Raw genomic sequence first — 27,214 nt, 5'->3', positions numbered from 1 at the left:
TTATAGCTCCTGCTTGAGAGCAAACGTATTTATTTAGCTGGGGGAAGAGGAGAGGGGGCAGAGAAGGGTATCTTCTATTGGTAATACATGGTTTGTTGCATGGCTCAGAGATGCTGGAATAAAGTGGACCAGATGGGTGCTCTGGATGGGATCCCTTTTATCTCATTCCTGTGCCCCCCACTTGGGGGTTCAGGGCTGGATGCTACCCTTAAGTTCTGCTATTTGCTTCCCCTCTAGCTGGGTGACATGTGCATGTGTGAAAATTGTGGAACTTCTCGCATGTCTGACCTGCCATTGCAGAAAGCTTTGCTGTTTTGGTTGGCTTTCTGGGCTGGGTATTAGAATAGAATCAAAGCTTATAAAGTCCCTATTCCTGTGGTATTTTGCAGAGTAGTTTTAAGTGAATGACAGACAGGTGAGTCTGATTAGCACATTTCAGAGTTGCCTGTGCTGCAAACTGAAAGCTTTTCTAGCAGACATCAGCCTAGCTGGCCTCTTGTTTTCATTATTTTGATAGTGTTGTGTGGGACTGGTGAGATTGATGTGCTATAGATGAACATATGCAAAGATTGCCTGGTTCTGTTGTTATTTTTTCCTTTGTTTGTTTGTGGGTGCTTTGGGACTGTGGCAAAGATGGAAGGGCTGTGAGGAGTGTCCTTTGATGTCTCAGACTCTGACCACCATGTCTCTTCCATTGGTATAACTTCAGACTTTCCCAAGGAGAAAAGAATGTGTTGGTCATGCACCACTTCTATTTTAAATTGGAAGGAAAAAGAGTTACTAATTTAATGTTAGCATCAGAAGTACTTCTCTAGTGTTTTGATTGATTTGACCTTTGCATATTTCCATTGCCTAGAAGATTACTTTGCTAAAAGAAAACAAGTTAGTCTATTAACGGAACAGATTGGTTCCTTGATGAATGTTTGTATTTTATCTATCTGCATTTTTCATGCATAGGTCAGGCTGACCTAAGAGCAATATGAGCAAAAAATTAAGAGAGCCGTAGTTATCACAGCAAAATAACATCCAGTTATAATTAAGGGGCTATGAGTAAAAAAGAATCAGATTATTAACAGTGTGAAGAAATGAGAAAGTGACAGAAAGCCTTGGAGAAGACTGGGATTGTATCACCATGGGCAGTTGGTTCTGAAGTTATTATGTAAGATGATGTCATCAGAAACCCTCACTGCTTTGAGCAGATACTAAATAGCTTTAAATAAAAAACACAGATCAGGATATATGAAGCTAAAGGAACAAACTGTAATTGAAATCCAGGTAGTTTTGAGGAAGAGTTAGGAAAAAAGAATGAGTTACATGAAGTGCTCACACAGCTGGTGTTCCCCTCTATTTTTATGTTTTGGTAGCTGTACAGCTAGTTCTTAATTCTTCCTTGCCCTTAGTTGTTAAGCAACCCACAGAAACTGGGGGAAAGTAAAATCTGGATGAAGGACAGAGTTTCTCAAAAATTCGCTGAGCTTTTCTGGGTGTATGCATTTCCATTGATTTAAAAAAGACTGCTTACAGCAGCATAGTTAAACAGACATTTCCTTAAGTTTTGGTAGAACCAGGGCTTTTGTTTTTTTCCTTTTTGATGAGCTGCTTATGGTCAACTGCAAAATCACATCAGTGGGATCACAACAATCACACCAGTAAGTTCCTTCAGTCTGACTTTCCTTGAACTGGAGGAGAGCTGTGTCACCTTTCCCTGATTCTTTAGAGATTTTTTTTTAAAAATTAGTATTATGCCACACTAAAGAGAGGCATGGTGAGGTTTAGTTGTGTTTCGAAGCAAAAGATACAAGCATTTAGATTTAGAAAAACAGAATCTTGAAGACTGAATTACTTTCCTAAAATTAATTTAGAAAGAATACATTGCCGTAACATAATATTAGGATCCTGTTGTAAGGAATGTGGAGGATGTGAGGTTGGCTCTTGAAACAATATGTTAGATGTCTTTTTTCATAAGCATCTTGTTTCTGGAGTGGATATTGTGATTATTTTACATGTATGAAAGCTTTTATTCAGCAAAACACCTAAGCGTGCACTTGAGGTTACTTTGTAATTTCTCATTTCTAAATGATTTATTGGAATAAAAGTAGCATGAATAAATTCTGCTTGTGTTTACTGATCAGGGCCGGGCTGATGGTGGACTGGGCGAGGAGAGTAAAAACACTTTTTCAAGCAGTTGTACTCTTGACTCCTCAAAAAGCATTGCTGTTGAGGATGAATTCTCAATGATGAGAAGTTTTCTAGAGCTCATTGGCAACAACAGATTTGGGCATTGGCTTCTTATTGTGCGTCTTGTTTTCCAGAAGACTCAGATCTATCAGCTTTCACATCCACAAGTCCTTTATTTTACACATTCTGTTCTAGTATTTGCATCTTATAGAGATCAGATCCTACCAAAACTTTAATAAAAGAGGGCTGGAACTCAAGTCCTCTTAAATTCTACCAAAACAGAGTTCTTCACGTCAAGATTTTTATTAAATCTAGGGCAAAAATAGTCTGTGAGCTAGAGATGTATGTAAGTGGATCATGGATCAGTCGCTCTTTCCCATTGCTTGTGACCCTGTCATCCTGAATCATCTCTTGTAGTGCTGATGCATTTGAAGAGCACAGGGTCACTGATAAGTGAGACAGCTTTATAAAAGTGCTAGCAGTTGCAGCTGTAGGATGAAAAGTACCTGAAGTGCAGAATTTATTAGCCACATTGAATTCCCTTGGAAAAAGAAACCCTAACATTTGTGCATACACTACTATCTTGTGTGCTCTGAGTTGTGCAGGATTGCATTAGGTCACTGTTTTGGATGGATGATCTCCAGCAAATATGCCAGGTGCCGCAGGAAGCATTCATGATGATATGGTGTCTGGGATTCCCTCTCAGAGGCATTACTAAACAGTGCCCCACATGCCTCGGGACCTTTTGGGTTGATAGTGATGGGCATCTCTTGGTTGAAGCATTTGTTTAACACTGACATATAAGGTATGGATCAAGGACAACAGCCTGCAAAATCCTTTTTGATCTGTATGACAGGCACCGTGTGATAGCTGCAGTCCAGGTGGGAAGGATCAGCATTGCTCTCTGAGCTAACAAAAGAGGTGTAATGGTCTGCAGAAGAGAATTATGTAGGTGTTACAGAGACACTGACTGGGGAAAACAACTAGTTTATGGTGCCATCTGAAGCAGATGAAATAAACCGTGGTGCTTGTCCTGCATGCCTTCAAAGGTATTCATGATTCTGTGCTCGATGCTTATCCCGTCTGCTTCCTTAACCTGGAAATCCTAGAAGAAAAGCATAGCTGGGAGAAGTACACCATCATCTGTCACATGATATGCCAATTTTGGTAACTGCCTTACACCATGCACCACATCTTCTATATAACATGTTACAGTGACTTGTTTATTTTCTCTTGCTAAAGCAGGAGATTAACATGGTATGAAACACAAAATTGTGTTTGCACCTGCGTTTACAATCTAGGCGGTCTCAAGCCATCTTCACCTTGAGATGAATATCATGGCACAATGCACAGGGCAAGCAAAAAGCATGAAGGTAACGAAAAGTATTTTTCAGTGAAGTGCATAATTATGAAACAAGGCCCACATGTCCCACTCATTTTTCTAAACAGCCTTTGGACATTTCATGCTGTTGTTAATACTGATAGAGGGATGCAGAAACCAGCAAGAGATTTTCTTTCAGATTGTGCTTCGGACCAAGGTATGCACTTGGATTAAGTTTTCATAGGATGGGTGGCATGTTTCTTCACTGGACCAGCTTTATAATAGAGTTAGATATTAGGTGGCTGAGGTGAAGTGTTAGGTCCTGCTGCCTTTGAGCTACCCAAAGAAAGTTCTATTTCTGGAACAACCATCAAGCAGTTGATTGACAGATATGCTTGAATCCAGCAAGTCAGAATCATAGAATGATAGAATCATTTAAGTTGGAAAAGACCTTTCAGATCAAGTCCAACCATTAATCCAACACTTTCCTAAATGTTCGCTATAGAGTTACATGCAGCAACATTTAAGAGAGACAGTATATCCTCCTGGACTGCACTGTAGTAAGAAGTGTCACAAAGCTGAGTTTCAACAAGACTGCTGAAACACTGGTGTAAGAACAGCAACATCATAGTGCTTACTCGGCAAATGGAAATCTCATTATCATGAGTATTATTGTGCCATGGATTAAACATGAGATTGAATGTATGTGTTGCTGAGAAGTGGACTGATTTTCCTAGGTTCATGGCCATTGCTCTAACCACTTGATTATACTGAGTTTACATTATTGTAGCAGCCATAAAAATCATGGGAGATTTTTCCTTGATTCTCCTGACCTTTGTATCACATCCATTAAAGTATGGGTCACATAGTCAGTGACTTCTCTTGGCTTCGTGTCATAGGTATATTCTTGCTCAATTTATGCAATCTAATGCAGGATTTATCCAATCCTACTTTATCTCTCTAATGGAGATAGCAATTAGAGAAATAATCTGCATGTGTGACTGCACATCTTACCCTTTATTTTTTGTGTAATACTGGAAGTAAAAGTGATAGCAATCAGATTGAGTTCCCTCCTCACTCCTTCCTACACCCTGTGACTTTCTGATAGTAGGACTCCAGGCTGGGATCCTGTAGCCTGCGTTAACTTTGCATCTACTAATGATGAAACAGCTGCGAGCAGATATAGCATGGCTCAGATTAGAAAGTCTTCCCTGAACCAAGAGTGTGTCTGCATCAGGCAAGTATGGTGTAAGTATTTCTAATTTCAGAAATGACAAGTTTGACAGTTTGACATACTTCCCAACATCAGTACAAGTATTTTGGTCCTGCATATGCGCGTACATCTCCAATGGCTCCAACAAGGCAATTCAGGTTGGTACTCATTAGCATTGCAGCAGTGATGTGCAGAGTTCTGAAGACCTGGTCAGGTGATGCAGCAGTGCCCTTGGAGCACTGCCATGGCAGATCAAGCTCCACAGGAAGGACACTTCCTCTTGGCCAGGCTGTTACTGTTTGCCTACACTCCCCTTTTGGCTTTGTCACCCTAGAAGTACATTGATGGATTCTTTGACTTGCTATTTTTTCTGGGGTTCCAGAGTCTCTAGGATAATTACTTCACAGCACAGTTTACTGCAGTGAATGTTGTCAAAACAGCAATACATATTTGTTGTTGTAGCCAACTGGCATCCAGTTCAAGGATCTTTCCCTCTGTTTAAATTAGTCTGCATTGTCTTGTGTGATAATGCTCACAGAGCAATAAGACAGCGTGCTTTCTATGGAATGTGTTGTAGCTGGTGATCTTTTAAGCCTTTCTTGGCTTGTCTTCTGGTCCGAACATCTGTACTCTGTCCCTCTTTCTGTGTTACGTTCACTGCTACTGGGAATTTTGCTTGAGGCAAGATCAAGTCTAGGGTTCTCCATTTCCCATCCTGATCATGATATTGTGTTGCTACTGCATATGCTCTTAATCAGCATTTGCAATCCATCCTGGAATGTGTATATAGAATTTGTGGCATATTCTGGGATCCTTTGGAATGATAGCAGAAAAAAGAGATTAGAAAAGAAAGGAATTTTTAAATCACTAAACACTTTTTAGTTTTCTCTACAATAACCCTATATTACATTTCAGTCTAGGTCACTTAGAATCTAGATGGTTTCTGTTATCTACTGTGCCTGGTACCTGGGAGGGAACCCACAAAAGCCAAGCAAAACCGTCTTCCTCTGCTCTCTCTCTCTACCCCCAAATTCTTTCCCTTAGGGTTTCTTAGAGTCGAGTGGCAGGTAATACCTTCACAGAATGAATGCAAATGCCAAAAGGATTTTTAAATTTTAAAATTATTTATTTAAAATGAATTTCTACTTGCTTTAATGATACTCTTATTGTCCTGGTGAATTAACATGCCTAAGACACTGAAGAACAATATTGTTTTATATTTGCATATAGATGCCAATGCTTCTTAATGTCACATTTAATGCAGTCAGAAAACTAGTAGTAAACACAATTGCTTTGTCTTGTGCAAGCAGCCAAACTCCTGCAACCTGTGTGGCATTCAGCAGCAATGGCTGCTGCAGGGTGTGCAGCAGTGGTGAGGTGACCATATTTTTTGGTTCTAACAAAGTCACTCTTGACCTTTGACCTCACATCTCACTCTTGGTCCCAAGTGTGGGGTCATCTCACAGCAACCACCTGCCCTGCAATGTTTCTTCCACAACATATCAATTGCTCTGGCAAAGCAATTGCATACGTTTAAAAGATTTGTAGGCATATTGTTCCCATATGTGAGTTCTCTTGTAATGAGATATTCACTTGTCACTGCTGGGGAACACGGTGCCCCTTTAACCTTCACCCCAAGGCTTGCAAAGCTGAGTCTGATCCTGAAAAATTTCCCCAAACACTGCAGCCAGTGCTAAATGTTATGCCTTACACAGATTTTTTCTGAAGCCTGTACCTTATGCCACTAGTCAGGGGCACCTCACCTACCATGCCTTTTGGTCATGGTTATTCTTAAATACAATTGAAGAATAATTTCCACTGTTTTGAATTCCAGTGAATAAAATAAAGGAGAATGATCCCCATGCTGCCTTATTAAACAGAAGATGAGCATCAGAGAGAATGAAACGTTGTTGATCTGCTACAAACGTGACCACAACAAACTAGCTGTGTATTCACAGAGAGAAAGTTATTAGTGTTGGAAAGGGAAATGCTATGTAGAGAGAAAGCTGCTGGGGCCTTAGCTGTTTTTCCCTCCTGTGTTGGTTGTCACAGATGTTAGTCACATCGCATAATGCACTACTGGAAGGCACTCAGCTACTACAGTGGCAAGGGCGGTGTAAGAACCTATGTAGAATAGAAAAATGGTAAACAATGGTGTCCTGTGAGGACGAATTCAGGGAATTGGTTGCTTAAGGGCTATATAAACTAGTGGGTGGTTTCCCTAGCCTGCGAAATGGAAATAAAGCTCCAAGCCTCAGTCCTTTAAACGCTTCTTTTCTCTTGCCATTCTTTTTTATTATCACTGAACAATTAGGAAAACAGCAAATCAATTTGAAAATTTTGGAAAGGTTTTCCACGCACCAGCCCACAGGATCAAGGGGACACCTTTTCGCCAGGTGTCTTCTGACATTGCTTCTCCTTTGTTTCTCTTCTGCTTCAAACAGGCAACATAAGACATAGGACCTGCTATAGCCTGTGCTGCCTCTACATTGCACAGATCAGTTTTCAAGGAAAAAAAAAATTATATTATGCTACTAACTTAATGATAGCCTGTTGAAAGACTAATTTTCTTCTTCCCTGCTCTCCAGAAACACTTGGACTCTTCTCTGCAGTGAATCTTCAGAGCCAAAGAGGTCCAAATAGGTGCTTTATCTCAGCAGGGTAGATGTGCTGCCATCGTGAACCACAGCGGCAGTGATTGCTCCGTGATACAGGTCAGATTCCAGGAGCCTAATGAGAGAGATGGGAGGTGCTAAGTGCAGAGCTGGCCTGAAAATGTGGCTGCTACAGTTTGGACATTAAGCGCATGCAACTCCTCCTGAAATCAATGGGAGGCAAAGGCCTCTCAGCACTGGAAATAGGAATGTGATTCATCTCTGAAGTCTAACTTTACAGAGCAGCCACAGAGATGTCTACCTCTGAACTTAAATCACTACATCTTAACTGTATTTAAGGCTGATAGAAAGAAATAAGCACTTTCTGTAATTCTGGTCACTAGGTAATTCTGGGTGGCTGTAGGTAATTGGAGGCAATTAAGCTGATATGAAATGAATTCTGCTCTTGCTGTCTAAAATCAAGGACTTGCTTGTGGGGAGCAACCACAGTAATAGGAAACTTTTCAAGCTAATTGATGCATCCAGTGAAATATCTCATCAGAAAAGCAGGGCCAAGGACAGGAACATGGAGTCTGAATTCCCATTCCCTTGCAATCATCAGGCACTTTAAATCTGCAGTTTAAAGTTTAGACTGAAGATGCCTAAAAAATGTACTGTTGCTATTTTTAAACAGATCGCTAATAATTTTATTCTATCATAGACATATTGTTAAAACTGTCTTTTTTGGTGCTGAAACTACTAGATTTGTTTTCATCTAATCATGATAATTTTAAGCAGGATTTTCAGAAATTAGTTGGATACATTTGAATATCTAAGTACAAAAGACATTGCGTCTTACCCGCTGTTTGTAAGTTAAATAGGAATTATGGGAAAGATATAAAACCAGATAATGTTCTCTAGCTATATTTCATAGTATTACAAGAATGGTATAGGTAGTAAGTAAATCTTTTTTTTTGGTTGAAAAATGCATACTAAGTGCATAACTTACTCATTATCATGCATATAGAAGATGAAAGTGATAACATTTGTGATAGTCCCACCCAGTGGAACTTGAGAGAGATTTCAAGTTCATAAATATGTTAAATGTCCTTCTTTGCTATTGTACTAAGTAATAAGTGTGAAAATACACCATGTTGGATCTTCAATGGCTGACATTCATTCAGACAAGTCTAGTGCTTGCTCAATAAATTATGTATGTACATTAAAATATCATTTGTTGAATCGACACAAAGTAGATGCACTCTGCAGTGCATGTGATGCTGAAAAGATGCAATTATATTTAAATATATTTCTGTTTTACCTGCCTATCTGTTTCAATGGCCACATCCTCACTAAATATAATTTGATTTCAATGGATTTGGGAGAATCTGGTCCCCAAGACTTTAGTACTCTAAGGTAGTCAACTGTATTTACTGTTCTGGGCTGGCAGTTCCACCTTTTCGTGATGAATATTAATTCTTCTCTTAGCATAAGCATGTTTAGAATATTCCCTTTGTTCCATTGCACAGATGTGTCTCGTGTCATCAGCAGATGAGCTGAACAGCAGTGGTTTGACGTGCTTGGTGGCTGATTAGGCGCTCTGGTTTGACTAGACTATTTTGAAGCAATTCGCATGGGTGCAGTGGAGCTGTGTCTTAGTTGTGCCATGGTGTTAAGCAGTGGTAATGAAGAGCAGGTAAACAGCATGCTTTTGTGTGTGCTTGAGTGCATGTGTCCATAGGGCTGCTTTCTCATTGTCAAGCCTAGAATACGCTTTGGGGAGAGTGTCACATATATGCAGGCGATTATGATGGCACCAAAGAGGCATCTTTACCTGTGGAAGTACATCCTTTGACCGTTGAAAATACTTTTGCAGTGGGGAAAAAACACTGGGAAATTTCTCCTGATTGTGATTAGGATGAGTTAGACACAATTTCCTCAGCAGCAGTAACACTATACCCACCCACTGTCTGACTTATGTGAAAGCAGGAAAAAGCTCCTGGTGTTTTCTTTATCAGCTGGTGTTTTCTTCATCAGCTTCTTTCAAGTAGAGAGAGGGTAAAAAGCTGTAGATGCAACAGATGGTTTAAAATGGCCAGTGGCATCCCACAGCTTGTGTGTCTGGACGTGGAATTGGGTCCTCTGGCCACTGACACTGTCTGCCTCAATAAGAGAAAAGCTGTGAAAGCGAACAAAGCTTGTTCACAAAACTGTGAAATGGGTGATTAGGCATGAGACAGTTATGATCATTTGTCCAAGGCGCCACGTTGATCACTTTATAGTCTCAAATTGTCTTAATGTATTTATTTGTGCCATCTACTCACCAAGAGGCTTTTCCTTTCATTCCTCATGCTGTAATGAACCAATACAGAATAGCAACAAGGCAAAGAAATGTTATTTTTAGTTGGTGGCCTATGTCTCCAGTAGCAACCTCCGACATAAGTGAGCCCAATTTTGTGTTGTAATTACAAGTGGGCCCAACTGTTTGAACTTGCAATTGCACCCATTTAGAAGCTTTGCAATTGGGCAGTTAGTCTTCTAAATGGGTACAATTGCAAGCTACAAATAACTACTCCAGTGTTTAATTGCCAATGTAACATGATTCCTACAACATTGGAGGTCAGGTAAAAAGCCCAGCTAAAAACAAACCAAACCAAACCAGAGCCTATGTGGGCAGCACGGAGGAGGCATGAACTTTCCTGGTCAATAAATTTGCCAGTAGATTACAAATGGTTGCAAAAATTGAAAGTCACATGCATTTGCCAGGAAAGAAAAATAAGGCCTAGGGCACTGTTGTTCGGCAGCAGTGCAGCAAGCTCACACTTTCATAGCAGGCAGGTAGACAAACTGACTGGAAGCTGTCCAAAATGCAGCTACTGGTATTTCAACCACTGGAATGATGTTTGAAAAACAGTTCCGAAAAGGTCACATTCCAGGCAACAACATACTAGCAAAGTTTAAAGACCAAATAAATTTGGCTTATGTTTTACAACGGAAACTTTTATATCACAGTCAAATTTGGTACATAAACAGTTTTTGTACTTCAAAGGAGAAGTAGAACTGCCCTTTTTCAAAACCTTGCCTTAAGGTTTTCACCATTTTTCTGAAGACAGATGAAGAATATTGTTAGATTGATACCTACATCTTTTTTTGCAGGTATTTTATGAGAATTCCTTATTACAGAACCAAGTAACACCTCTGAGCTGCATTTAAATATATGTATGTATTGGTGCACAGAGTTATAATGGTTGAACTTATTCCTTTAACAATTCTCGCTCCTCTCATTTTTATCACATAACATTCTAGAAAGCATTGTTCAGAAAGAATGACTGATTTCAGTGGTGACAGAATTTAAGCCTGAGCTGAGTTTTAAAGTATTTTCTACTGCAAATCATATGGAAGAGTTCTTTTTATTTTAATTTAATTTCAAACTGTGAAGGTTTCAACACAAGCTGGATAGAAGAAACAAAACAAACCCTTCAAACATCTATTTGCATTTTTAAGCAAACTTGCTTTGATTATATTCACACTCTTTAATATTTGCTTCCCGTGAATATTCTTCTAGGCAGATGAGCTTTCTGGCAAGGATGGTTGTGGAAACAGTGAATTTTAAACACGTTTGAAAATATTTGTAAAGAGTACATTTTTAATTTGCAAATATGGTACTATAAATTAGTTCAGAGTTCTGCAAATTTTATCAAAAAGTAGGAATATGCTGTATGAATTTTTTTGAAATATTGGGTGTTAGCAACGATCAACTGTCAGATGAAAGACAGAGCAGTAACAGGTTGTTGTAATGGTTCTCTAAGTAGGTCCTAACAACAAACGAATTGCAGGGAATCTAGAACTTCTGTGAACAATTCATATATAGAAAAAATTTGCATGGTTATATAAATTGCTTTATCAATTAGGCTTAAACTGATATTACAACTGCCAAAGATAGAATCCTGACTGACACACTAAATTATTTTAGAATAACTTGGTTTACAATGAAATAATTTAAATTTTTCTTAGGGTAAGGCTAGTTAAAGCCTGAGGCTAATGCCAATCCTATGCAGAGGAAGGGAAAGGTGCACCTTTGTAATCCCACTGAGAACAAGAGAATTTGGATAATTTCAGAGAGGATTTTGGTCCACTGCTGTGAAGAACAGGAGAAATGGGGGAGAATTGCCGTCTTACAGAAACTGGAATTTATCCATGAATCTTCTGTCAGCTATTGGGATTTCTACCTATGCAAATCATAAGATATTTGTGTATCTTTTGGCTTGATGCACATCAATTATATCATCAAAATCAGTTGTTACAACTAAGCACATGGTTAAACAGTTTGCTGGGTCAGCCTTAGAATATGCTGCCACTAGAAGGACAAAGTCCTTCTGAGAACTGAATTGCACTGAAGATGAGGTTATATCGTTCATATATACTTTCTAGTCTTGGATGAGCTTGTGATTATGGAGTACTAATTCTGATATATATATTTATATAAACACTATAATGTACACAGTATAGAATTATATTTACATACATGCAAACTCACATATATATGCACGCTATACATACATATAAATAATTTGGTTTATATATATAAAATATATATATTTGTTTTTTTATTCTGGCCTCACTGGTTCCTGGACTGCAGCAAGGGGAAAGGCACCTCAAGGGAGCCTGATTATTCCCCTTGCACCACAGTGTGTGGGTCCCCACTGGGACAGTGAGGAGGTTGTTCTAACTGGAATATTGTCTTTCTGGTTTGTGAAAATATTAATATTTACTTTTGACTGTTGTGCACTTCAGATTTCTCTGCTTGGGAATACCTCGCAGATACCTATTTGCTTGCAAAGCATTACAGTTTAATTAAGATGGTTTCAGTTGGATTGTTTTGTATGCTTTATGGCAAGTGTGAAATAAGCAAGTGGTTTATTTTATTTATTTTTAAAGAAAGAACTGAAAGGAAATGGTACAATATAGAAGCACCATATACATTGTCATGCTGCATCACAGGTATGATTCTGCAGCACCAAACTGAACGGGATTTTGGCCAGCATCTGAAATGAGGGAAGCATTCAATCCTAAAATAACATTCTTCATATTCTGATGAGTGTGAGATAGTTACCATTTGTACAATGTGTAGTACAATAGTGAGCTCTTACTCCTAAAATTTATTCCTTCATATGCAGTTTTACATACAGCTTCCTTTTCCCCTTTCTTTTTCCAGGCTGTTACAGAAGTTTGCCTAAATAATGTGCAGTCTGCTTTTCTTAGGTAAACATTTTCCAAACAGTGTTCATTAGTGGCTATAAAGCAAATACCAATGCAGGCTTATCTTTTATGTTCCCCCCCCGCCCCCTTCTGTCCACGTTTCTGAGAACATTGATGCTGGAACCAGCACAAACCATCCCAGCTGTCTCCCACATTAGTACTGAAAAAAATAAACTGTTCTTCAAAATAATAATTTTATACAACTAAATAAATAAATATTGTCAGTACTGGGTCAAAAATCCAAGTAAAATTACATCAAATTCACTTCATAAGATGGATTGTATGAATGCATTTCAATTCCTCTCTCATCATTCTCCTTTATATTTTTAGACAGTCTTTATGTGAATACAATGACTCCAATATCAAACATTTTAAATGATGCTTGAAATATCAGTCACTTGACTTTGATGTCACACACAATTAAATTCAACCCATCTTCTCTCAGTTAATAACAGCAATCTCACCAAGTCTAGTGCCTAATTAATACAAGCTATTTGTCACATAGAGGTGACACATGTATATCAGAAAGCTTGAAATATTGTTTTGTGCTGTGGTATTGCTTGCCAGCCCTGCAATATAGAAACTGTCTTATGTATGATTGTCTTTAAAGATTTCAAAAGGCCTCAGAGTTTGGTGCACTCAAGCTGGGACTCGACAGTGCATAGAAGGCGCTACTGATGTGTTGGCTCCCTTTAGGCTGCTAAACAGTAAGGTATTTAGAAAGAAACGTGGCTAGAATTGAAAGGTTCATACCTGATCATTCGTTTAGGTGATCGGCAGAATTACGAATCACAGTAGCAGTAGTAATTTGCTTAACCTGCAGTTTTTAAGCTATGTGGTAGAATACACAATCATACATTTTCTTCTTGTTGCATAAGCATTTTTTCCCGCTATTTATGCTCAGCACTTTTAAACAGTATGTTTCAACCAGGGTTGCTGTTGCCAAACAAATCAGCTTGTCTACCTCATGTTAATTATCATTGTGTAATAAATAACTGTATAATAAGGCGGGCCTAATCCTGCCATCCTTACTTAGGCAAAGCTTCTGTCTGCTTCACTGAGTGTTTTTCCTGTATTAAGGCAGCAGCCTTGGGACCAAAAATTGCCTACATCATTAGTAGCAGTAAATTAAGGATAATTTGTTATTGAACTCTTCTAGTGAATAAAGCACAACGGAGAAACCCACAAAGTAAGAAATGCAGGAAACATTAGTTATGTCTGGATTAGTAACCCGAGTAATACCAATGGATTTTCAGTGCATTGTATTTTGGAACAAGTGTGTGAGGTTTCCACTGGATTTTTGATTATATGTGGTTTTGCTTCTTTTAGATACTAGCAGTAGAGTGTAAATGACAAAAAACACTCACAGCACTTTGGGGCTTTCTTCCAGCTATAAGTTAGCATGGGAAGTGCCACCACAGCAGCTCTTCTGTCAGCTGTGAGAAGGAATTCCACTGCAAATCAGGGGACAGCTGATGCAAATTCAATCCAATGCAGTCTCTGGAGTCCTCTCTTTATTCACAGCCAATATTGCTTATATGCTGGTGGGCATGGTGGTGTTCTAATTTCATGTGTATGTTCCTCTTTGGCTTGCTTACTGAGTGATGTTTCTTAAATATAAGCCATCAAAATCTAGCAAAAGGGGAATAGGTCCAGTGGTTTGAAATTTTTTTTCCCTCCAATCTACCCTTTGCTACCCTCTGTTAAATACCCTTAAGAGTACAAAGCAAGTGGTCATTGCAACACTGAGATAAGCTCTTTCTACCTTACTACATGATATTTTAAGGGAGATAATCATGTACATGTGTGTTCAGTGAAGAATGGGAATGGGAGAGGCCTTTATAGCCAATGAATTGGATTTTACCTTTGCTGCTTAAGGAAATGTGAAAGGTTAATTTCACATCTTGTTATACATGCACATGTTCACTTTTAAGCCCATCAATTTATGAGTCTGGATCATGTTGAAACTGAGCAATAAGCCAGACCTATGGAAGAGTATAGGGTGTCCCAATCCCTGTACTATTTGAAGAGAAAGATACTATTTGAGCTTATTGAAAATCTTACAAGTTAGTCTGTAATACATTTGTACATGCATTTTTCTCAGCTGTGGTATCTGCAGACACGTAAGTCACACTTATTGGAATAATTAACTTAATTAACTGAAAACAATGACTACAAAAAGGGTTTAAGTGTTGTGGTGGATGAATACCTGAATGTGAGCTCCTAAGGGATGCTCTGGTTAGGAAGATTAATGTGGTAGTAGATGGTAGCAGTAGTAGTAGCATGTTGATCCCATTATGCCAGACACATCATAAAGAGCTGTAAGGGATTTACAACCAATGCTTAAACTGAACAGCAGGTAGGGCATACAAGCACAGTATGTTCTGTGAGATGGAGTGGTTGGACACTGAAACCGGACAGTTTAAGATTAGAAATCAGGTGCATATGTTTGACAGTGAAACTATTCAACCACTCAAACAGTGTATTCACAGTTACAGTGAATTCTCTATCACTTGGCATGTCTACATCACGTCTGGAAGACTTTCTAAAGAGTGGGTTTTGGTACCCTTAGTTTTGCAGCCTTTGTGTAGTGATTACTAAATGAAAATTTATGTCAACATTCTTTAGGAGACCAGGTTAAAAGATCATGATGGTCCTTTGTGGCCTTAAGATCTTTGAAGGATTAGTCTCTGAAAGTCAAGGGTTTTCTTTGTATCACTAGTTTTTCTTTTTACTAGTTTTTTCTTTTACCAATCCATAGACCATCTATGTCCCTCAGGCACATCTATGAAAACATATAATTCTTACTGATAGTGCTGGTAACAGTCCAGTCCCCTGAATTAGAAATCTCTCAAATATGAGAGGAAAGGAAAAGACCTAATGAATAATCAATGATTTGCTGTAAAAGTAGAAATGGTTTTCAGTTTTTGAAAATATTCTTGTACTTGGTTTAGGATGTGGGAAAATTACAAAGCATGTTAACTGCAGGAATGAAATGGTAGCAGTCCTAAATCAAAACTAGTATGTGATGTAGTGGCCGTGTTACCAGTATGTCATATATCACAGAGTGTTTTCATTCTCACTTAAAAGCCATAGAGGCAGTTATTATGTGGCTTTCTCCTCATGAAGTTTAGCAAGGATTGTCTTTTTCTTTACCTTTTTTTTTTTTTTTTTTTAACTTTCATCAGATTATACTTCAGTTACCTAATAGACAAAAAGCATTATCCCTGATGGTCTGTCAGCTACTTCCTCCTACAAAGCTTCCAGGGACTGAAGTGCTGGAGGCGAGCCACCCCTGGCAGGCATCCAGCCACCCAGCCAGCCAGCTGGCTGCTGCTGCCACCACAGCTCCTGTCTAGGTGGAGGAGCGTGGTCCCTTCACAAAGGCTCCAAAGAGTCTTGGAGCAGCCACTTGGATCACCACACCAGTGCAATAAGGCACTAACTCGGATACAAGCAACCACTGGTTCGTAACATACGCATTTATTGAGGGCTGTGTGTTGACTGTCCCAGAAACTGGATGACTTGAGAGCCATTAATGAAGCCGCGTTGTTATTTGTACAAGGTGCTAAGTGTGCCCAGTGTTGTGCAGATGTTCATCCTGAATGCTGTTCTTTTGCCTTATTGTTTTACAGCTAAATTCCACATTTTCCCTGTAAACCCAAAGGAAAATAGAGGATGTGTTTTCTTGTATCTTCAGACATGGCAGATGTGAGTATCTAGCCCGGCACACTTTCTAGTGCAATGGAAGTAGGAAGCATGATCAGACCACAGTTTCTCACTGTGCATTCATTAATGGGGTGAGAGGAGCCGAGAGGGTCAGCTACCCCCTGCTCTTCGCGGCCCCTGCTGCAGCCCAGCACCCTGCTGTGGACTGTGGGCATGTGCCCAAAAGCTGCAATGCAGGTGTCCAATCTTGCCAGGCTCCTCTCATCCTTCTAACTTGGCATGCAATTTTCCGGCATCAGTCAGGGAAAAAATCAGTGTAAGTGGGTCCGAATCCAGCTACCTGAGGCTTTGTTGTTTGTTCGTTAGCACAGCCATTGTATGTCATTTCTGCATGTGTTAGGATGACAGTACATGTGCACAGTTGCTATTAGCATGGGTTTGATTTCAATTGGAAGTGTTGATGAGCTGTTTCATGTGGCTCTCAGGACTGTAGCTCTTGAAGGGGACATGGTGTGACCTGCTCACAGCATATTGGCCTGCATTTATAAAGTCTGTGAGAACTTTTACCCAAGTCTCCCCAACCACGTCTTGTTTTGATCTCTTCAAAGGTATAAATGAGTTTTATTAATCAGAGTGCTAATAAACCATGCAAGAGCAAATGGAGTAGGACTGAGAAGAGTGTGCAAGAGCTGTCTCTTTCCACAAGCTGACTATAAATTAATCTGTGATATTTATCTGCTTGGAGCTCTGTGCTAGTAGATTTGGGCAGCAGTGAGGCTAATGACATATACCTAGAAAGCACTAGACTCGGAGCTAGCAGGGGTAGTGACGTATCTTGAAAATAGGGTGGTCAAGCATACTGGCTGTGAGCAAAAACAATAAGTCCTGCAGAGGCCATTACAAAAGCTCAGTATTTGCCAATTATTACTACATATGTAACACAGCTATCCCCTTCGCTTCCCAAAGTGAGATGAATGTGTTGAACTCAGGTGATGTTGTAGGCTAGCAGACACATTTTGATTCTGTCTGGAAGTCTGTGGCATGGGGGTGGGTGGGGAGTTCCTTGGGTTCAAGGCCTCATCCCACTTCCAAAGAGTTTTATCTCACTGTTTGGAGACCAAATACACCCCTCAGTAACAGAGGACCATCCTCCCAGCAGTTATTGCTGAAATTTCAAAGATGGTCGTGGCTGACCTGAGAGATCTTCCACAGCCTTGTTCCCCACCCGAGTGCTGTGTCTTAGTGTCCTCTGGCTGGTACCGCTGCTGGTGCTCCTGTACCTTGGCTGGTGCAAAAATGCATGGAGAGATTCCTGAGCTCTGCAGGAATGATGCTGGCTATTAACAGATATATATCTGCTATATATCGCAGATGCGCCCTGGCTGCGATTTGTTCCTGTGTGAACTAAAAGTAAGCATGAATTTCACTTCTATGTCTTTATGAGCCGTTTTAAAGGTGAAGGATATTTTCTTTCCAATGTTTCTATGTTTTAGATTAGGAAAGTTGTCAAAATTAAGCACGCCGCGGTGGGTAGATGCTTTGTTTGTAGCCAAATGGGTTTCCATAAAGTGATGAATTACTGAAATGAAGTAGTGAGGATCATCACATTGTATTGCCAGAACAATGGGAGATCCATAAAATGATCTTCTTGTAAATAATTTGTGATATCTGCTATCTGCAATTCTACTAAATGAATCTTATTTTCTATAATAAACACTATTTTCTTTTAGAGAAAAAAAGTAGAGTTGGACTGTCAAAATATTAAATTACACAAGAATTTACAAATATAATTTTATTTCTTAGCATTTCTTTTACACTGTTTTATAGTTTTCCAGAAAATACAAAGGTATTATTGTTTTTTATATATATAAAAAAATTTGCCACATCACTAGTATTTTTGTATTTTATAACTATTTTATAGTGTGATGAATGCAGAGTGATTGTGCAAGCTTTAAAATATGTAATCTTACATGTAAATATTTTACAGGAAAAATCTTAATGTGATATATCTTATTATCTGAGGTGTGTCACTGACATCACAGAAGGGACACATAAAAAAATATAACTATGCAACTCAGTGATTCAGGTTTCCTAAAATACAGTACTGGAAGTAGTTTTGTTAATAAAGCGCTGAAATTCTTTTTGAATTTCTAAGGTAAACTGGGGATCTTTGAAATAACATTACAGAGTTTCATTGATACATTTTTCCATCAAAATTATATTTTCTTGAAATAAATTCTTTTTTGAAGTGTATTGATTTGAATGAAAATGTTTTGGTGAAAAGAACTCCTAGTGAAGACAGGCAAATGTTGCAAAAAGGGTAGAGAAAGCATAATCCCAGAATATCGTATTGTTTAGAGAATTTGCTTAATATTGCAGATTGGTACATCAGTAGAATAAAGTTGCCTCTTTTCAGATGAATACATCATCATCTAATAACCATTTTGGAGTTCTGACAATGTTGATGTCTATTGGAAAAGAAAAAATTTACAAATCTCACAATCTGGGCTCTTTAGTTATCCTTACTTTTGAATTAATAATATCAATCAAATGAAAAGAGCTCGCTTCTCATACTATCCTAATCCTGCTGATTTCAGAGGGTGCAGAATAAATGCTTTTTAAGGGGTCCTAAAATATAATGAAATGACAGCGTAAAGGATGGCTTTCTCTCCTGGTGAAGTCTAGGGGAAATAGGGAAATCTGGCCAATGCTGTAGTTTACTGCAAGTGAAGTCAGCGTGACTCCAGCAGTGTGCGAGTGTGTGAGCCTACCCTCAGCTCATTAAAGGATCAGGGCCTGGCTTAGAAAACTAAATCCTTATCTTAGTAATGTTATGTGCAGTACTTTCTATAAGGAGAACTTTGTTTCTTGGCTGATAAAACAAAGCTTGGATCCAGCTACCTAGGGTTTGATTCTGCATTTCTTGCACATCAAGGAATTTGGCTTTACAGGGAATTTTAAGCTTTGAAAGAAATCCTGGATTAAGCTCCTGAATGATTAAAATTTAAGTGCTGTCAAATTTCTACATATAAAGTAAAAATAATATAAAAATTAACATTTAAAAAAATAATACCCACAGTCTCCAGGACCCGAGGCAAACTTGGTGCATTGTAATGGAAATTTCAGTCCCATGTGCCACAGTAACTGCAGCACAGCAACTTTTTTAAATAGCCAGAATGACACTGTTGCTGATGGTGAAGGAAAAATATCACAAACCCTTTCTTTCCTTAACATGTCTAGTAAAGCTCAAGAATGTGTAGCCAAGTAAAATTTTGTTAATTTTATATGTGTTTGAAGATTATTGGTAGCTGCTTGAAAAGCAAGAAGAGAAATATTTGGTGTCTGATGCATCCTGATGGCAAATTCAAAATTTGGCCAGACAAAAGAAATTACAAGCCCTGTGAAATAAATTTTGTGTTTTCAGAATCTTGACCCAAAAAAAAACTAGGAAGGGAATTGTCACTCCAGATTCCAACAGAGGAAATATTTTTAGTTCAGATATAGGCAATTTTTTTTATGTAGTAAAATGGCCATTTCTGGATCTTTAATTTTTACTTTTGGGAAGCATGTTAGTGTTTTAAATGTAAGATAATATCTTCCTTGCTCAACTCATCTGAGGATTTGGTTTCATTCTCTAGTCCTATGCAGGATATTATTGTAAAATCTGCTTCTTGTTTAATTATTAATTAATTGTTCCCCCCCTCCCAAAACAATTTAATTTACTGGAGGATTTTTTTTTTTTTTTAAACTGAATAGGTGAGGAAGTTTAAAAATCAAACAGCAAGTACTTCTTTGAATGGTTGAGATAACTTTGAGCAGTGCTCCTTAGTGTAGATAGATTTAAGAGAAAACATTTCTCTAAAGCCAGTTTTCATTTGTAACATATTTAATAGTTCACATTTAAATAATCTAAACCAAGGTAAATATTTTAATTTGATTTCAATTACAATTTCATGTCAAAATTACAAAAAAGCAACAAGCTTTTAAAATTACATAAAAGTTATAAAGTGGCGACACAGGCGTAATTCTTTTTTGGTTTAGCTTTTTTAATTTGGTAGTATAAAAATGACTTTATCAGTGCATTAAGCAAGTCCAAACTAGAATTCTGAGAAAGGAGTAAATCAGGTAAGGTTCACAGAAGAAAGGAAACCCTTTTGGAATAATAATTAAAAACTTGCAGTATTTATGATGTTGAGAAGTCCTTTTTGTAGGTTACAGAACAAACGAAGTCTTAAGTTGCCTCTTCTGATTTTGATGGTAACAAAAGCAACCATTTCAGAAATATAGAGGTGTTAGAGCAATCAAAGAGACTGCTTTCTTACCATAATGTTAGCATCATCTCAGCATGTGGTGCCAGAAAGATTCTCTTTTTGCAGCATACCACTAATCCTGCATTGTCTTTATTATCTTTATTTTCTGATGCTTTCCCATGCTGATCATTCACAAACTGCAAAGATTAAGGATGGAACACTGAGGTCTTCAAATACTGATAAATTATATTAATATTAGGATACCCTATAAACTCTTTAGCATCCTATGAGTTCCAGGTTGAAGTCACCCCACAATGTATGTTAGTATATGGATGTATACTAATATGAAATAAATATTTTCTGCTCCTATCACTTAGGAAGAGGCAATGATTTATAGCTCTGCAGTAACAAGAAAATTTCATTGCTGGAATACATGTTTATGGATATCTTTTTATAAAAGTTGATTTTACAAGTGCCCATCCCCCTTTTTGGATGTAAGAAAAATATGTGTCTGAAATATATGTGTCTGCATTTCCTAGAGCTTGTAAAAATGAATTGCAGATATAAACCAGAATGGTTGATTGGCACAAACCATTTCTGGGATGTAGACTTGAGATTTGTGCTTTAAATTAATTTTAGGCAAGTGAGGCTGTAAACTCTGGCTGCAGTATGTCTTTGTTACTGCAAAAGCCTCTGAACATAGAGTACTTTTGTCCTCTGCAATATCTTACCCTATAGATCTAGCTGTGAAAAAAGTCTGTTATGAAATGAAGCATATAATGTGTAAGTAATAGCAACTAAGTAGCTGGTGGTGAGTGGCTTCACAGAAATTGAATATGAAAAACACTGTGAGTCCAATTACGTCATCTTTACATTGAGTGCTTTCTCATATTTCTGTTGAAGTCATTTCACATACCTCCCAAAATGACTCTTTCAAAATAATTACAAAATCATTTTCAACAGTGAATAAACGTGTAAAGACTCACCAGTGATTTTAAGGGCTGAAAAAAAGGGCCCTTTGTGTTAAATAATTTCATTGCTCTATGTTCACAAGTGATTAACTCCCCAATGAGATCTGATTGCTTTTTGTATTCAGACTGAAAAAAGAAATGTAAAATGAGCAAAATATTGTATTTTGAATGCTGACTGTGGGGCAAGTTTCACATAAGTTTTCTGAGACATCACAATGATTTGTTACTAACCATATTTGCTGCATATGTGCAGCATGGTAGCCTGCCAAAATGCACACGATAGTTACTTGATGGGTCACTGAAAAAATAGATTTCAAACGGAGTATCTAAATATTTAATTTACATACAGATATGAGACCTCTTCTAAGACACTGTATTCTATTAGGGAAATAATAATATGTATTTTATTAGAAACACATGCTGCTAGAGACCCAGCTCCTTCTTTCCTTCATATAAATGAGAGCAAGACTCAGACCTCAAGATGCAGGTCTAGAACCCAGTCCAATTAAATGGTATGTAAAAAGACACTGGAAGGAAAAGAAAACCTCTCTCCCCATGTGAAAGAAGATGTAGAGTTACCCTACAATGAGATGAGTGGACATGAATATAATGACCATCTTCTTGCTCTCTCCCAGTGCTTCTCATCTGTTGCTGTGCAGGATGCAGAGGGGGATGTTTGAAAGTGTGCCTGTGTCTGCCCTCCATGTGTGACCCAGTCCAAATCCTGTTGCTGCCTTTGTCCAGTGGAAAAAGACTGTTCCGTGGTTTTGCATGGAAACAGGGCAAGATTAGTATCTTAACTGGATATTCTGTAGCTGAGCAATGTCACAGCTGAAAGAAGTTCCTAGCAAATGTGCTGTAATTACTTAGACATTGTGCCATAGTCTGGTAAATAACTGTTTCACAAGTCATCTATGCAGTTAACAGGGCATCAGAGGGTATGGCAGGTACCACATTACTTTTGCTATCAAGCCCCTTCTTCCTATATAAACAACTCAAATGAAGCAACTGACCCCATCCTCCCCTTCAGCTGGATCAAGCATGGCTGTTTTTGAGAGAGAGGGTTAGGGTATGTCACTGCCTATTCCCATGCAAATAGTAGTTTTTGTGGAACTGTGGGATTGTTTGTGGCCACCTTTTGGAAATAGACAGAGAGGTGCTGGGCTGTCATGGAGATGCCATCAGTCCTCTGTGTCTGCACTGGCGTTGTAGGAAATGAAGCTGAAGGATCTAATGCACATGTGTGCCTGGGCAGCTCAGCGTGGTGTCACTGGTGCTTACTTGGTAGAGGGAATTGTTTGTTCCTTTGGCTACATCTCAAGGTACAAGGTTGCCCTAACTTTTGCAGGGTTGAGCAGCAACCATTACCAGCTGAGCAAGCATTGATTCTGGGTTACAATGTCTTAGTTTTGCCCTACTTTGTACTTTAATTTTAAAGTAAATACAAGGAGCCTCCCAACTATAGGTATGGGGGTAGCTGGCTGCTGCCTCATGTTCCTGCTACCCTTTTGGTTTCCTGGTGTGTGCTGTTAAACGCTAATACTAAGGCATGGTCTAAATGGAGAAGTCCTCAAATGGTTTTAATTCAGTACGACCACTGACCATTGGCTTCCAGCTTTATGCCAGGGATGGCGCTGTTGTTCCTTTCTGTATTCCTGTTGCGTGTTCTCCCCATCCACAGCTATGACCTCAACCCTTCTCTATTTTGTCTCTTGGAGTGCTAGCTCCATGTCTCCAGGGATGACCATACAGCTCCTCTGGCATCATGGCCCCCTGAACTACCACAGGGCTGAAACCTGGGCTTGGAGTTGAAACACTGCATCCTCTCCACATATAGCAACTGCTACTAGAGATAATGGGTATGACATAAAAGCACTCAAAGCACAATGGACCCTATTATTGTAGATTGACATGATATCTTTGTATGTGGTGGGTTTTAAGAGCTGGTTTTCTTTCTGGATTATAATTTCTAAATTTTTTATTATTTAAGACGATTTATAAAGGTATTCTAATAGAGGTGGGGTTTGTTTTTTTTTTAAGGAAAAATTTTTATCTAAATTTATGGATCAGAATATAATATTCTTGACTATTAGTTCTTAACTGAGTATGTCAAATATGAAATAAATTAGGATAAGGTTGCATAAGCCACCTGAATGTCAGGTGTTTATAATTGTTTTACAGGATATCAGTAAAATGCAGCAAAGAATATCTGCATTTGAAGCCATAAATTTTCAAATATAAAGTCCAGTTTGAAGAAAAAAAATATTTAGAATGTGTTTAGATGTGAGAAAAAAGGCTATTAGGTTTGTCATAACTGTGTCTTTGATATATATGTTAATAGCAAAACTGTTGACACTGGAGAGATTGAATTTAATACTTTTCCGTTAGTCCAAAGCCAGAAGTTGTTGCCTCAAACCATAATAATTGATTCACTAGTGCATTTGTTTAATGGCCCTGCATTATTCTGTAGTGTGCCAAAATGGATGTTGCACTCACAGTCTACCTGTGTTATGGTGTACATTGTAATTCTAATAGTATTTACAGCAATGCAAAATAGGAACAACCACTGAAGTCAGTTGGTGGCATTTGAATAAAATGGGTGAAGATCAAAATCAGCTCTGTGGGGCTCCATGGGATTTAGGAGAGAGATTTTTAGCCAAGAGAGAAGCTTTCCTTCATCCTCGAAATCTTTCTTTGAATATTTTGAATATTTCTTATTTCAGAATTACTGTTTTTAGCAGTGAAGAAGTCAAGTTAGCAGGGTGAATCTCCAGGAAATTCCAAGTGATTTGTTAAGGAACATTTTATTAGGACTAATTAATCGCAGATAAAAGTCTATGGATATTTAAGGTGATTATATTTGACATGGACATTTTTATTTGCTGCATTGGCGTATTGAGTTCATTGATAACCAGACACTATTAGTAGGCATATAACTATTAATTTTGGCTAGTGAGGAGTATAAATCTGTGTTTGAGTGTTTCTGGATAACAATTAACTGAAGAGGAATTTCAAATATATGTGTAGTTCACTTCAGAGGGAAATGCATTTAGAATAATTTGGCTATTTCAATGTTGACAATGACTTTTTCTATTTAAAAGATAAGGTAAACAGTAAATTTAATTTGTATAATTAAGTTAATCTTTTTAGATTTTAATGTAGTGTGTCACGAGTTCCTAGGCTTGTAAATGAGGTTTCACTAGTAAAACTCTTATTACTAGGACATATACCATTTCCCCCTAGCATCACTACAGAGTGCAAATCTCATAGGTTCCTTTGTCTCAGGGCCAGCAGAATTTTACTGTTTTTACTTCTCTTGAGGGTTGCTTTAAAAATTGTAATAAAAAAATAAAACTTCTCTGTAACGGTTGAAAGTCTATCACTTTGCAGAAAAATAGATTGCACTTCTAAGGACCTTCTGGCATAAGGACTCTCTTGTAAAGATGCCTGCCTTTAAAATGCAACTTTTTTGTTGGATGAACAGCCTAATGTTCCATGCATTGTACTAGTAGCAGCATTTTATGCAACATTGAAAGACTCAATTAATTTGCATAATTCCATGAGTATTACCATGACTTTAAGATAGGTTAGCTTTCTCAGGAGTCTTGCCTGCCCAGTATATATGTTTGCCATTTTGACAAATTAATCATTTCTGAAAACAATTAATTATACTTATGACAAACTGAACTTTATACCCATGGGTCTTAAATTTTTACAGCAGAAATCTAATATTAATGTGTATAAGATCAGTGATTTAGTGAGTACCTTAACAGTCAACAATGCCTAAGGCTGAACAAAATTAATATTTTGTTTCCCATCTGGAGACTTCAGTAAAATTAATGAGGAAGGGTGCGTTTTGTAATACATAATAGAAATAAATTTACAATATTTAACCCGGGGATTCTACTGACATCAGCATTTAGATATTTGGTCTGTTTCCCAGTCTGGTGGATGAGCCATGCTGTCTGCTTTATTACTGTAAATATCAATACGGGTAATCCTGGCCATATAGGGGACTTACATTTTTGCTTTTACTGGCAAAGGTAGACAACCAGATTAATCTTCTTGTATGATGAAATTCCTAATCTTAGAACAAACCATTTGTTTCTGCTAAGGTATTATTTGGATTCAAGATATTTGATCTTTCTACAAACAAGAAAAAAATGATATCTACAACTCAAGTGCTAAAAAAAATATAAAACCTGGAGGTGGAAAATGTGTGAATGGCCATCAACATGAAGAATTATCTGTATAAAAAGTAGCTGTGATCATATAAACTACAAGCTGAAGTTCTTGTGTCTGTACAATCTGGAAAATGAACCACTATACTGGAAAGAGGCATAATAGCTTGGACTATTTAGAAGCATCTAAATGCAGTAGTAGTGCTTGAGGGATTGCAATTTTTTTTTTCCCTGTTTTTTTTTTTTTTTTCCCTTCTAGTAAACTATCCACCTCTCACCACTTTGATCTTGGTGCACACAACATCACAAAAATAAACCAGACCAGTAACAACACTTTCATTCACCCCTTCCTGTGCTGTTTATTTTGGGATTATTAGTTATGTTTTTTAACGACTTCAGGTTTTTCAAAAGCAGTTTTTACTAAAGGCAGTGGCAAACATCCAGTTTACTTCCCTGGTACAATATCATACCCCTGAGCTTGAACATCTGTTAAAGGTCTGAACAGAATGGTTTTCCTCCCCCTCAAATATTTCTTAGCTAAAATATCATCTGACAATTCCTGTTTTTTTTTTTTTTTTTTTTGTGTGTGTGTAGTACACTCCATCTGAAACACATTGCAAAACAGGTTTTAGTTGCTAAAAATACTTGTGTAATAAATAGTTGATCTTCAAAAATAAAAGGGAGATAAGATGTTACCCGTGTGGTATGTATATATACTCTTTGATTAGGTTTTCTTTTTAGCAGGAATTGCAGATGAAATGTAAAAATAGCATAAAACTGAGCTACACAGGGCAACTCAATTTTTACTTAGATGGGAACAAACAACCAAATGTTGTGATGTGAGGTTTCCTGCAATTAATTTTAACACTTTAAATATCTCCTATGTCTAGTAAAAGATAGTTCTGTCAAAAGAAGAGATATCGCATGCCATCTACTGTACTTTATGGTAAACCGCTGTGTTTTTCAGTCTTAACAACACAACAATGGTTGCATTAGTAATAAGACTTAATAGAAAGGATTATGTGTCTAAATAATCTTACTTAATTGTGTAATAGGTCTGATATAATGTGTGTATATAGCAATACAGTAATCTATGTGTGTGGGAGATTGAGAGTAAGACAGTATAATATGGTATACTTTAAAATTACAAGTTAGTCCAAATTATTATTCCAGTAATTAACAGGTTTTTGGACCAAATGAAAAGCATTGAGAAAGTACCAGTCAGATAACTAAATCTAGTGTTTTGTGATGGGGGAAAAAGTGGTTTTGAAGTCCCTATAAAAACAAAGTACTCAGTGCATCACACAGTGCATCACATTCTGTATAAATCTGCATTATTAATTCACAGTAAAATAGATCCAGTTGGAGTACTTGGTTTTTTTTTTTTTTTTTTTTTGTTTGTTTGTTTTGTTTTGTTTTTTTTTTTTTTTGCATTAAATTAGTCCTTTGATGTTCTTTAATGCTTCAATTTAGCCTCTAATTTGTCAGAGCACAAATGCACCAGCAGCTGTTGAAAATATCAATTTTGTAGTAGCGTTGCTGGCCAATAAAATTCCAACAAGTCATCTTCCTATCTGG

This window comes from Strigops habroptila, chromosome 8, assembly GCF_004027225.2.
Source record: "Strigops habroptila isolate Jane chromosome 8, bStrHab1.2.pri, whole genome shotgun sequence".
In the NCBI taxonomy this organism is placed as follows: Eukaryota; Metazoa; Chordata; class Aves; order Psittaciformes; family Psittacidae; genus Strigops; species Strigops habroptila.
This window is presented reverse-complemented; position numbering follows the sequence as displayed.